This window comes from Scyliorhinus canicula, chromosome 11 (assembly GCF_902713615.1).
Source record: "Scyliorhinus canicula chromosome 11, sScyCan1.1, whole genome shotgun sequence".
NCBI lineage: Eukaryota > Metazoa > Chordata > Chondrichthyes > Carcharhiniformes > Scyliorhinidae > Scyliorhinus > Scyliorhinus canicula.
Window position 1 is genome coordinate 159,116,187 of NC_052156.1, and position 14,299 is coordinate 159,130,485.

The window sequence follows — 14,299 nt, forward strand, 5'->3', positions numbered from 1 at the left end:
AGATCAGGAATTCACTGCGACGGGATCCGCAGGAGCAATCGTACAACAATGAGGTACAGTTTGCCAAACTGATTTTAAAAAAATTATGAGAAACCAGTTAGCAAAATGTACGTTAGTTCAAACAAAAACCATTAGATTGATAGAGATTTCAAAATGCAACAATATCTTATTTTAAAAATCACGTTTGCATGTCCCAACTCTACTCAACTATATAATTCGACCCTCTTATGAACTGATCTGATTAATACTACACTCCTGTAGCTTCACCCAATGCCAGTGGTTATGCATTTACATTGCGAACTTTGTGTTGCCCTTTTATGGATTTTCTTTTTATTTTATTTTATTTTCATGTACTAAATGATCTGTTTGAGCTGCTCGCAGATGAATACTTTTCACTGTACCTCGGTACACATGACAATAAACAAATCCAAATTCTCCCTTCCTACCTGATGACTCCGTGTGTGTCATGTTGGGAGAGATCAGTTAGTCCAACAATGTATTCTGAATTCACAGACTCTGAAATTTCAGGCAGAACAAGGATTGCATTTGTTTGATTTATAAATCACCCTCAATAAAACCGAATGGGACTTGTCATATTTTACCTGTTTTAAAACCACATGTCAATGTTGTAAACGGATGGGAATGATAACCCTGTTAAATTAACTCTTGCTCTTCACTGGGAATAAGAAGAGGCTTTAAAAAAGGGGTCAATTGATTTGAAAATGTACAACTTCAAGATTTTGTCAATTGCAGGGAGCCCACAATAGCAACTTCAGTATAAATCGCAGTGGGCTATTGAGTGGGGTCAGTGATGTTTCAATGCACAGCCTACCTACCCGTCTTCTACGTGGGCAAGGGCAAAGGGCCACTGAATTCTAAAGAATTCTGCCCCATCTTCCCCATAGCACTTGAACCCATCCATGTCCATCGGTCCACTAGTTAATAAAGTAATTGGGAATCAGCAGTTATTGGCCAACCCTGGGGAAGTGTACTAATAAATTGAGAGAGAGAGAGAGAAAGGTTAAAGCAACACCACTTGTGGACAGCAGGATGCCTAAAGACTTCAAGCCAAGAAACCTCTGTGCAAATAAATAGCTGGGAGTTGCAAGGGAAAGGAACAAAAAAAGAAGTTTGGGAAGCAAAAAATGTTCTCCCCTTGCCAGAGACACTTGTAATCTTCCCGAAATTAGCCAGCAGGCATCCTGGTTTTAATTACAGCTCTCTGTGGTCGCCACACACTGCTTTTGGTGACATGTAAGTAACTGTCATGCTCCAGCAGCATCATTTCCACGGTATAAGAGAATAAACCCATCGCCCTTACCTACTCAGTCAAGCTAACAACATCTGGGAACTCTGACTCACGTGGACCAGTGCAAGGGAGAGATTTTAAAACAAATCATATACATAGCCACACGCAACCCAGAGCAGACATCAAGTGCCGGAGAGATTAGAGTCCAATAAAATTGCAAACTCCAGGTCACACAGATGGTTAGCTCATTCCTCCACAAGCCACAGATTGCACAAAGCAGCAGAATGCAAACTTGGGAACAAAATAAGGCAGCGATTTCAAAGCCAACTCGCCGGCGCCTCAATCCGCAAACGGCAACCTGCTTCCATTGTCGTTGCAAGCAGAGGGAATCAAAGTACAAAAAATGAGGGCGAAGTTTCTGCAGATGTACGCACACGGGAGAGAGAGAGAGAAAAAAAATTCCAGCAGTAACCTACCTCTTCGGGAATTGTCTTTTCCCCCAAACAGCACACACGCGGCGATGGGCTGGAAGCGTAACTCCCTGCACACTCTGGCAGACCCAAGTGGTGTAGTCTTGATTCTCAGTGCTGCCTCGCACTGCTCCGTTTGGATGAAGGTTTGTGTGGGTTTTGCAAATCGGTTGCACACGTCAGGTGCACATCAGGAAGCAAGCGGGCATGTTCAGAGGGGTGGGGTGGGAGGCAGACACACACATGTAGCATGCAAATGGAGTTCAACTCCACTGACTCACCAAAGGGCACTTTGGTCCAAGTTCAGGAAGCTTTTTGTAAACGGGGGTAGAGGGTAAGAGTTCCCAGAAAAATAGTGTTAGAAGCAAAACCAAACAGCAAATGTGTATCAGGGTGAACTCGGATGAGATAATCACGGGGGGGGGGGGGGGGGGGGGATATATGGAAGATGCCACACAGCAAACACACTGAAATCTCAACAAAGGCGACACCAATAAAGATGCTGGTGATTAAGGTTAAGTTTCATGAGTGTAAGTGACTGTTGGAAACAGATTCACCAAGATTTCAAAAGAAATTAACTGCTCGATAGGGGGGTTTAATGCAGGTACATCTACCGAACTTCTGTTAAAATCGAACATTCATTTGCCTGCTTTAGAATATGTGTCAATGTTCGTTCTTACCGTCTCCCTCCCAGACAGATACAGGCTTCACTGCAAGATGCCAGTAATTGACAATATTTTAACTCATAATTCACTGGTTCTCACTGGTAATTTTGTGGGTCTAACCTTTTATGTGGCTTGAAGGGTTCCTCGTTCCAGTATTGAATAACTCAGGGTAATAGCAAATTTAATGTTCAAACTGCTTCACGTTCAACAAAAGCATTCCGCAGGCGTTTTCAGTGTCTCCATCGGTCGAAAGCTCAACAGTTGCTCATTGACAACGTCAATTCGAGCACTTGCCAGCGTCCAAGTGTCCTCAAAATTCTCAAACACTCAAAACTGGTGTGTGACCATAGGGTTGGCACAGTGAGGTGCAAGTTCATACCAGAAGTGTGTTATACAGAGTCTCAAAAACAACACAATATTCAAGGAAAATCCAGCATGTTAACACGACACTAATAAAGATTATTATGTTCAGTGTATAGCACCGTGCAACGTGAAAGCTAGTGGCTGGTTTCATTCGGAATATCTGCTGTGTTCAGCTTTTCCTTGTCCACTTGAGTGATTGGCAGCCAGCTTCAAATCTATCAAACACAACAGCAAAGGTCCATGTATCAGAATCATTTATTGGTAAAGCGGCACATGGCTTATTTTGTGAGCACGGCCACAGGCAAATAAAAAGAGGTTCAAAAGCCCCTGCTGAACAATCACTGTATCCTATTTGTTTGGGTGGAACAGGCAGAAAGCTTTTCAGCTCACATAAGATTTCACGAAAAGCACAATTCAGGAGGCACCGTACCTCAGTCAGTGCCAGGCCCACCTTTACCAGTCAGAGTGGAAGTACATTTTTCACCATTCCACTCCTAAAAAAGTGACTCACCCCAATAGTGACACTGGGGGCCATGGGCAGGATAGTCCACATCTGGCTGTGCAGCTCCCCACCCCAATGAAACCTGTTAAGTTACTGCACAAATGTGCGCAATTAGGCTGCTAGTGTCACTTCCTGTAAGTATCAGATTAAGATATACATCATAGCTATATTAATATGAAAATACTTGTGCAATGTTCTTTAATTTTGTCAAGAACATTGAAAGTTAAGTTGTAAAAGACTGGTTCATATAACTTGAAGAAAGACTATACAGCATCTTTCATGACATCAGTATGTCACAAAGCTCTTCACAACCAATGAAGTACTTCTGAAATCTAATCACTGGTGCAACGTAGTAAGGTGCTCTGACATAAGTTAATTGACCTGAAATGTAAACTCTCCACTGTTGCTAACTGACCCGCTGAGCATTTCCAACATTTTCTCTGTTTTTACTCTGTCGTATGTTTACCAACAGTCACATGATAGTACAGAACTTGGATATTGCTGAAAACAGTTGCTGAAGCTTTACATCTTGCACTCATCAGAGCAAACACAAGAATGCCAAATTTCAACCTATCACACACTTTATACTACAGGGGGAAAGGGGTGCTGATTGGTTGGCAAGTCAGCTCTGATTGGCTTATGCGTTGCTATGGAGAAAGCAACAAGAGCTCCCCATACTTCTGAGTAATTCATAAAAGCCGTAAAGCTTGTACATATTCTTTTTGTTTGCAGAGCACGGCATATGAATATATGTTGGTTCTCGCAAGGGTTAATGAGCGCTGTCACAAGCTCATTACCTGTTACTGCAGCTATTAGCGCAGCCAGGATTGTTCAGCAAGTGCTGCCCAATCGCAGAACCACATCTAATATTAGATATTTTGGGTTTTGCATGCACAGGCTGGTTGAGTACAGTCCTGCATTTGACCTGATGAGTGTAAGACTAAAAACTTCAGCAACATGCTTCTCTCTTCAGAGATGTTTACCGGTTATTCCTACTTCAACTCTTTTGCTTGAAATAGTTAATTTTCTGAAACAAAATGTGGAATTGAAAAGGAAACAATAGGAGGCTGGTTTAGCACAGGGCTAAAGAGCTGGCTTTTAAAGCAGACCAAGGCAGGCCGGCAGCACAGTTCAATTCCCATACCAGCCTCCCTGAACAGGCTCCGGAATGTGGCGACTAGGGGCTTTTTGCAGTAACTTCATTTGAAGCCTATTTGTGACAATAAGCGATTTTCATTTCATTTTTCATTTCAGGAGAAGAATATGAATTGCTAGATTTCAATGCCGTTGACATTTTCCAGCTTCCTAATGACCACATTACAGCGTGTTTCTGGTAGAGGAAGTAAGTAGATCAAGGTATCTCTAGCTTTCTGGCTTGTTTTCTCTTCTCCACGATGTATGTTACTTCCTCTCAGCTTTAAAGTTCCATAATTGGAATAATTCCCAAATTGATTGGAGGACACATAACCCACTTTCTGCCTTTTAACACTAGCTGTGACTGACTGGCCACAAAGAGGTACAGAGTGGTTATCCTCAATGGTTGTCCAACGACTTACGTTTTGTCATAGTGATGGAGAAAGAAAATATTCACAAAATATTGAATTTTAAATAAGACCTGTGAGCTTTTAAAGATGGATATATAATCCCAAAGAGTGTGACATGTGCAGTCAACCATTGGCTGAATTGCTGCAGGGTGATTCTCTAAGAGACAATAGAATACCACCCTGTTACCAGATAAGGTACTTGTACATGAGGACACAGACATTCGGGTGAAGCATACGGAGTGTAGTACTACTCAATAGAGAAGGTGCATTAGATGAGGCCCCCAACTCCGTCACAAATTTTTGAAATTCCACAGGCAATCCATCTGGGCCTGGAGCCTTCCCAGACTGCTTAGAAAAAATGCACCTCATAATTTCTCCTTCTCTGCCATCGGGAAGTCTAAGCCATCCAAGAACTGTTTCATGTCCTCATCTTCCGGGGGCTCCGACCTGCACAGCCCCTGGTAAGAGGTCTCAAACGCCCCATTTGCCTTTCCTGGATCAGAAACCGCTCCGCCCCCCCACCCCCCCATGTCCTTTATTTTCACTATACCCCCGAGGCCTCCTGCCGTCTCAACTGCTCCGCCAGTAACCTACTGAACATCTCCCCATGTTCGTAGAATGCCCCTCGTACATGACACAACTGGCCAACCCTTTTCCCCATTGATACCAATTCGAATTCCATCTGGAATTTCTTCCTCTTCTTCAACAGTCCTAATCCTCAGGTGAGTCTCATGTAAGAAAACCACATCTGACTTCAAGCTCTTTAAATTGGAAAACACCCCAAATTTTTTCATTGGCCATTTCAATTCCCATCACGTTCCATGTGACCAGTCTGGTCGGGGGCCTCATGCCCCCCCCCCCCTCCCCAACACACACACACACACACCCTGATCAGCCATATCCTAGTCTAAAGGGAATCCCACAGGGCCTTGCCTTGCCCAGATTCCAGGCCCACCCAAGGTGGCCACCACCACTTCCCTCCACCCAATAGCTCAACAAAGAAACCTTCATTGTCAGCAGGCCCCCCCCCACCTAACCGCACCCCCACCGACCAACACCTTTCCCCCCCCCCCGACCAGCCCCTCTCCTCCCCCACCTCCAACAAAGAAAACCCAACTGCCCGAGTCTCGTTATCCCAACCAACAAAATAAACTCCCCCCTCAAATAACCAGCTATGGCGTTCTCCCCCCACTCCACTTCTGTTAACTGCTGGCTGGGTGACCCCCACCCGGGGTAATATGCAAAAAAGTTCATAATTATTTTGTAAAGAGGTTTCTGTCGCGAGTTCTTGAATTAAGGCGACGGATCGTAGATGGTGGTTTTTAACATGGATATCGAAGAGCCGGAAATCAGAGACGTCTCCAGTATAATAAACTTCAGCCAGTTACTGAGTTGTTAATGTTAACTGAAACAAACAAAATGTTGTCAGATTATCAATCCTGGATGTGATTAACAGCAGCAATAACAGCAGAATCCAACTCCTGTAATCACTTATGAACCTGCTGATGTCTCAGCATCTGCAGAACAATCCACAGCCAGCCCCCCCTACCCAAACCTACTCTCACTCTTCTACCCCAAACAAATCCTTCTCCACATCCACTTCCCTGCAACCCCCACACTCCCCACCAATCCCAACAATTGTTTTGAAACATCCAAAAAGCCATGCCCCAAACGCAAGGACAACAGATATTACAGAACTAAACAAAAATATCGAAACTGTGCAATTCGCAATTCATATTCTTCTCCAATTGTTTCCTTTTCAATTCCACATTTCGTTTCAGAAAATTAACTATTACAAGCAAGTAGACCAACACTAAAAACACTGGGTGCGGTGCAATCTCCCGGCCATGTTGCGCTCGTGCAGGAGCACGGCACAGCCGGTAGATTCTGGGTGGAGCAGGCTTCCCGGCAGGCAGTACTCCTCACGAGATCTATCCCGAACTCGCCAGGCATCAGGATCAGGTTATCGCCCATAATGGGCGTGACCAAGCCAGGCTCGCTTGTGTGGATATTAAACTGACTTCAGCGAGCTCACCCGTGATCTACCTGCCGCCCAAGATCTGCCGGCTGCCAGGGAGGCCCCAGGCGGGCGCCATTCAGTACAGGACCAGGACCAGGCGGAATGGGATCCAGGGGATCTCCCAGGTCATTGGAGGCCCCTGAATGGTCAGAGGCAGGGCAGAGTGGCTCCGTGGCCCTCACCCTGGAACATGGGCACATTGGCTCTACCAGGTGGGCACCTTGATGGGCCAAGGTGCCCGGGTGGCATTCCAAAGCTGGTAGGAGCACTGCCAGGGTACCAGGATGGCAGTGCCAGGGTGCCCAGGTGCCAGGGTGGCACTGCCAAGATTCAGGTCATGAGGAGGGCCATATCCATGAAAGAAGGGTGGAGGGGGGTATGGTTGGAGGTGTGTGTATTCAGGCAGGTAGGTAGGAGCCCCTGGGAGGTTGGGGGTGAAGTGGGGGTCCTGTAAGGTGGTGTGGGTGGGCCCCCAGGGACCCCATAAACGGGGTGTCCTTGCTTGGGGCTTGTGGGGTAATGCCCATGTGTGCAGGGGGTGACATTGTCCATGGGTGGGGGGGGGGGTGTGGGGACCCTCAAGTTCACTTTGAGATCTCTGAGAAACTGCTCTGGTCAGCAAGTTCAGCCTCCCTGTGATGAAAATGTGGTCTAAACCGAGGGGCTGGTTTATCTCAGGGCTACATCGCTGGCTTTTAAAGCAGACCAAGGCAGGCCAGCAGCACGTTCAATTCCCGTACCAGCCTCCCTGAACAGGCGGCGGAATGTGGCAACGAGGGGCTTTTCACAGTAACTTCATTTGAAGTCTACTTGTGACAATAAGCGATTTTCATTTCATTTCGTGTCATTAGATAGCCCTGGGGAACTCGCCGACAGAGTTGGCGGGAAACTCAAAAAAAAAACCCCACAACAAATGACATTTAGAAACCTTTCCATCTGATTGCGCCCACTACCAAAACTTAGCCGCGTAGGTGAACCCACCAAAAACATTCAAATGTTCCCTAGTCCACGATCCTTGATAAAGTTGTTCGTCACTCCGGTGTGTCGAAATTATGGTCTGACCCACATGCGTGACCCACATGTGTGGAATGAGCTGGATGCAACATTCCAAATCTCACCTTGCTCCTAAAAAGAGCAGCCTTGGTCTTATTAAACCCAGCCCTCCTGTTTGCCAGTTCCGCTCCCAAGTCCTGGTAGATTCTCACGGTGTTGCATTCCCAACTGCACTCTTGTGTTTCCTTCTTCCACCTCTGGATCCTTTCTTTGTCAACTTGCCTATGGAGCTGGACTATGATCGTCTATGGCGGCTCCCCAGCTCTGGGCTTCTTCAACAGTGACTGAAGGGTCCGGTCCACTTCAGGAGGGCGTGCAAAGACCCCTTCCCCCACCAGCTCGAACATCTTTGCCATGTATTCTGTGGCCTTTGCTTCTTCTGTGCCCTTAGGCAGCCCAACAATCCTCAAGGTTTGTCATCTGGAGGGCTTCTCCAGGTCGTCAGTCTTGCCCCTCATCATTTTCTGCCCAACCGCCATCATCATCTCCTTGTGTGAAAACTTTTCGACATGTCACACCGGAAGAGGAATCCTAGTTCTTCCACTTTTCCACCTGCATAGCAACCGCAAAACGAGCAGAAAGGACAAAAAAGCCAGTCCTCAGGCAGGGGCCACTTTATGTGTGACCACTCACTTCATGGCCACCACCGCAAGCCGTACGGATGAAAATTTGAACTCTTCTTCACTCTGAGAACTCACTCCCACTTGAAGAGCTTAATTAAAGTGTAATGCTTCCATTAAAACACTAAAACATTACGGTTTATCCTTAAAATGCATAATCTTCGGAATTAGACGATCAAGACACAACCTGCCAACCATATCCCCACTCCAAAGTACATTGAGAAAATCCTTTGTCCTGTTTAGCGAGGGTCCGGGGGACAATTATCTGAACTCCTCGCAGACTACAGAGCACGATGGGCAAGACTTTAATTCTATTAACATGGAAGAAAACTGTGACAAAATATGTCATGTAATTTTCATATTGCTGACTTTATCTGGATAATTCCAGGGCTCATTCATTTGGTTTCAGTTCTCCTTATTCAACAGGATCAGCCTGGTTGGTGCAATGCTATATTTATAATGCAGATTGCTTTTTCACATTACTGTATACATTGGGGATTGATCTAAATTTGAGCGATGTATGTGATGTACCGTCAATTACCACGAGACGAGAATGGTGAAACAATCGAGGCTTTATTACACAAGATGTTGTGCCTCCTACAGCTGGAACCAGAATAGGAGCAGCACAGGAGTGCACCCACTTTTATACACCGCCTGCTGGGAGGAGCCAGCAGGCTGGGATTTACTGTGGTACCTGTAATACAGTGGCAGTACCGTAATACATGCAATGTGTTACCAGTGGTGTTTACCACAGTATGTAGAGATTTCTGTGTTGTCTGTGAAACAAGGGTCTGGATTCTCCGATTCTCAGGCTATGTCCCGGCGCTGGCGTGGGACCAGTAGCCTGTTACAACTGACAATTCGGCGCAAAACAGCCACCAATCCTCTGTTTGGCTGGGGGCTAGCAGGAAGGCAGCGTAGATCACCTGGCTCTAGCTGCCGATACGGCCCGGAGAATTGCTGGGTCCGTGGCCGTTTATGCGCACGGCAGCGGCCTGCTGCGTGAACCCGGCCTGCAAAATAGTGCTGCACTTTGGCCGGCTCTTCAGCCCTGGGCAGGCCCCCAACAGTGCCCTCAGCCCCTGCCAATGTCCCCCTTGCCCGTGGATCGGTCCTCTGCCGACTCTAGTGGCACTGGACTGAATCCAAAGCTGCCACACCGAGTTCCCAACAGGTAAGACCATGAGAGAGGGCAGCATGGTGGCGCAATGTTAGAATTGCTGCCTCACGCACCGAGATCCCAGGTTCGATCCTGGCTCAGGGTCACTTCCCTTGTGGAGTTTGCACATTCTCCCCGTGTTTGCGTGGGTTCCATCCCCACAACCCAAGACGTGCAGGGTAGGTGGATTGGCCACGCTAAATTGCCCCTTAATTGGAACAAATTAATTGGGCACTCTAAATTTATGAAAAAAAAGGTAAGACCATGAGATGCCCACGCTGTTGGGAACGCGGTCGGTCGGGGGCGGAGCATTGGGGTGTGGGCTTCAGGCAACGTCCTGAGGCCATCGATATGGCGTTCCGCGTACTCTAGAGTACGTCATTTTGGAGGGGTGGAGCATCGCAAAAGTGCCTCCCCCCAATTTAGTCAGGATGGGGATTTTCCCGCCGATTGCCGAACGCAGTTCCAGAGTCAGCGACCGGAACTCCAGCAATGACCATGAAACCATTGTTGATAATGTCGTAAGGACGCCTCTGGTTTGCTAATGTCCTTTAGGGCAGGAAATCTGGTCTGGCCTACATGTGACTCCAGACCCACAGCAACGTGGTTGACTCTTTACTGCCACTTCAGGGGCAATTCGGATGGGCAATAAATGCTGGAACAGCCAGCGACACTCATGACCCACGGATGAATAAATTAAAACAAACATGGATTTGGAGCCACATGTTAGCCAGAATGAAGAAGGGTAAAATAGCTTCAGTATTGTTCATATTGGGCTGAAGAAAATTCATCCTCGGCCAGGACTTTGAAGAATAAAATGGAAAATCAGACAGTGACCATAATATGCAGGAGTAGAAGGGGGCAATTCAGCCGATCGTGTCTGCTCCGCCATTCAATCAGATCGGGGCCGATGTGATATAATCTTCAACTCCGCTTTCCCGCCTTATCCCCATAACCCTTGATTCCCTTGCTGATTAAAAGTCTGTCTCTCTCAGCCTTGAACATACTGAACGACCCAGCCCCTACAGCTCCCTGTGGTAAAGAATTCTATAGATTCTTGAACCTCTGAGAAGAATTCCTCCACATCTCTGTCTTAAATGGATGACCCCTAACTCTGAGATTATGCCCTCTGATCCTAGACTCTCCCACAAGAGGAAACATCCTCTCAGCATCTATCCCATCAAGTCCTCATGAGAATGCTATATGTCTCAATAAGGTCGCTTCTCATTCTTCTGAACTCCAATGAGTGCAGACAGGCCCAGCCTACTTAACCTCCCCTGCAAAGAGATCTGCAGGGACAATTGTCCTTGATGGAGAGGCACAGTAGCTTGTTACAGGTATGCATATGGAAGCTGATCTCATGTTTTAGGATTATGTTACTGATAGTGTTGCCAAATCTGTTGGATGCATTCCCAGAAATTTCATTACATAACGCCACTCCTCCCACTCACCCGCCACCATTAGTGTCCCAATTAGGAAATAAACAGACTCTTCAAGCCTCAATTTAATGATTCTTGACATGCAGCCTTTTTTTTAAACGCACAATTCCTATAGTTTTGTTAATCAATAAAGAAGGAAAATGGGGGTGGGGGGGGGGGGGGGGATAACATACAGTTTGAGTGTCCCTATGATTTTCCTGCTGAGTTATGTTCACAGCACTGTCCTGGAGATTAATTTCCTATTCCGGGAGATTCCAGAGCAATCCTGGACCAATTAGTGACGATAGCGGCTGAGGAGAAGCAGACGGAGTAAGGGTGCGGGTGTTTGCACCGGGATGGGGGTGATCAAGCAGGGCTGAGAAATGAAGCCATGATCATGTGAACCTGTTATAATAGATACATGCATGAGAGCAGTTTATACAGTGACTAATAACGGGCGAATGCTTAATATTTGGTGTGGGCTGGTGGAGGACTTTGGTCTTCCTAGTGTTCAAGGCAAGTCCCACGCTCCTCTGAGCTTCAGTGAATAGAACATAGAACTGTACAGCACAGAACAGGCCCTTCGGCCCTCGATGTTGTGCCGAGCATTGTCCGAAACCAAGATCAAGCTATCCCACTCCCTGTCATTCTGATGTGCTCCATGCGCCTTTCCATTAACCACTTGAAAGTTCCAAAAGTGTCCGACTCAACTATCACAGCAAGCAGTCCATTCCACACCCTAGCCACTCTCTGAGTAAAGAACCTACTTCGGACATCCCTCCTATATCTCCACCCTGAATCTTATAGTTATGCCCCCTTGTAACAGCTACATCCACCCAAGGAAATAGTCTCTGAATGTCCACTCTATCTATCCCCTCATCATTTTATAAACCTCTATTAAGTCACCTCTCATCCTCCTCCGCTCCAAAGAGGAAAGCCCTAGCTCCCTTAATCTTTCCTCATAAGACCTATCCTGCAAACCAGGCAGCATCCTGGTAAATCTCCTTTGCACCCTTTCCAATGCTTCCACATCCTTCCTATAATGAGGTGACCAGAACTGCACATAATACTCCAAATGTGGTCTCACCAGAGTCATGTATAGTTGCAGCATAACCCCGCGGCTCATAAACTCAAGCCCCCTGTTAATAAACGCTAACACACTGTAAGCCTTCTTCACGGCTCTATCCACTTGAGTGGCAACCTTCAGAGATCTGTGGACATGAACCCCAAGATCTCTCTGTTCCTCCACATTCCTCAGAACCCTGCCGTTAACCCTGTAATCCATATTCAAATTTTTTCTACCAAAATGAATCACCTCGCGCTTATCAGGGTTAAACTCCATCTGCCATTTTTCGGCCCAGCTCTGCATCCTATCAATACATCAACTATCCGTTGTTTGATGGCAGCAGGGTAGCACAGTGGGTAGCACTATTGCCTCACAGCGCCAGGGTCCCAGGTTCGATTCCGACTTGGGTCACTGTCTGTGTGGAGTCTGCACGTTCTCCCCGTGTCTGCATGGGTTTCCTCCGGGTGGTCCGGTTTCCTCCCTCAAGTCCCGAAAGACGTGCTGTTAGGTAATTTGGACATTCTGAATTCTCCCTCTGTGTGCCCTATTGACGTCAACAGATAGGAGGCAGATGGCCATTCATGACCAAAACTGTGATTCATTGTCAAAAATGGGGTCAAAACCCTCCAATCAACAGGAGCCGCCACTCGGAGAGAAGAGTGAGAGATGCCTACAGCTCACGCCAACAATCCTCCACCATCTCTAGCGGCTGACAGCTGATATCCCAGGGAGCACCTGCCAGATTAAGCTATGACTCTAAAACCATCTGCAAACACACAGACAACCCTGACATCACACCCAAGCCCAACTATCTGGCAAGAAACAATCACACTTGGTACGAAGGGTTGCCGATGGACTGAATGCTGCTGTAATAATCTATTTTAAAATTACATTTACATGTAAACAGCAGACAGAGAAATGCCATGTACATGCTTAATGAGATAGGCTAAGATAAATCTCGAAACCTGTGGTATTTTTTCTCACAAGCAAGACAGACTTGGTATTCAAGGTGAATAAAAAATAATTGTCTCACTTTACAGCAGGACGATGAATCTATCATGAGTTCTTTCTACAACTTAAGAATTCCATTAGGGTTCGACTAATAGAAACAGATCCAGCCCACTCTATATAAAATTAACCTCCTGGAGGGAATGATGGAAGTGTGGAATTAGACTCCTTATATTTCCTGGAATTAATATTTTTTTCATTGTTCCCTCAGGTGACAACAGTCCCAACCGATGACTGAGGAAAATTACACTGACACTTATCAGTCAATGAGTGTTAACAGAGAGTCGAGCTGGCACGTTACAAATGTCCTTTAGGTATCAGGAGCCAACAAGACTGAACATCTTGCAGTGTTGTCTCACAACCCTGTGGCCTGCTGAGTGCTACACAAATTCATGAAGAGTCGACTTGAAAAGAATGATGGCGAAGTATCAAAAAAAAACAGAAGTGCTGGGAATGCCGCCAATTCACATCCGAAAGTGGGCGACAGGTGCTTGTTTTCAGGGGAAGGATTCATCAGCGCCTGCGCTTCCGTCCTTTAGCCTCAACCTGTCTGGTCCTGACTGACCTGCGGTGGTGCATTTCGTCACAAGATGTGGTCTGTTACTTTATGAGACTGCAGCCGACAGCAAATTGTTGGTTCTCTCACCAGCAGACAATTAGAAAGTGTTCCTGTTTCCCCGATGCAGGCTCGCATATGCTCCCCAGTTAGAGAGTCGGCTGACAACCTGGCAGCAAATTTTCGTCGTCATCCTCCACCATATGGGGTGGTAACCTGTCAGGAGGGGTTGTCCGCCTCTTATAGAATCTGCCAAATTTTCATTCGCAATTCGTGCCCACTCACTGAAGACTTAACTGTTCCAGTAGCAGGGGCGCTGGGAAGAAGTGTTCCAGCCCTGTCCTCAAAAACAGCATGGTGATCAAAACACCAGTTAGCAATCATGGGTGACCTTCTCAAGCCAGGTTGGAGCTGGAATTCCCCGGCCATTGGGATTCTTTACTCTCCCTGGCAGCCCCCCCCCCCCCCCCCCCCCCCATGAGTTTCCCAGTGGCATGGGGTGTCTTCAATGGGAATTCCCGTTGCCAAGCAGCGTGAGTAGAGAATCCCACTATTATGAGCTCCGTTTTTAGGTCGTGACCTTTGATGTGCAACCTTGTCAAAACC

The 14,299-nt window shown here is 46.7% G+C and overlaps 1 protein-coding gene and 1 long non-coding RNA gene across 2 annotated transcripts in view; one reads left to right on the top strand and one right to left on the bottom strand.

Moving 5' to 3' along the window:
* The window catches only part of celf2 (cugbp, Elav-like family member 2), a 925,307-nt gene extending 923,508 nt beyond the window's left edge, over positions 1–1,799 (bottom strand). The window contains exon 1 of the mRNA XM_038811867.1: positions 1,726–1,799. The gene's annotated coding sequence lies outside the window, so the exon portion shown is untranslated. The remainder of the gene's footprint in view (positions 1–1,725) is intronic.
* Positions 1,798–14,092, top strand: LOC119973552. The gene is made up of 3 exons (XR_005462348.1): positions 1,798–1,865; positions 4,504–4,591; positions 13,349–14,092. It is a non-coding gene; the product is annotated as an uncharacterized LOC119973552 (long non-coding RNA).
* Positions 14,093–14,299: the final 207 nt, after the last annotated feature.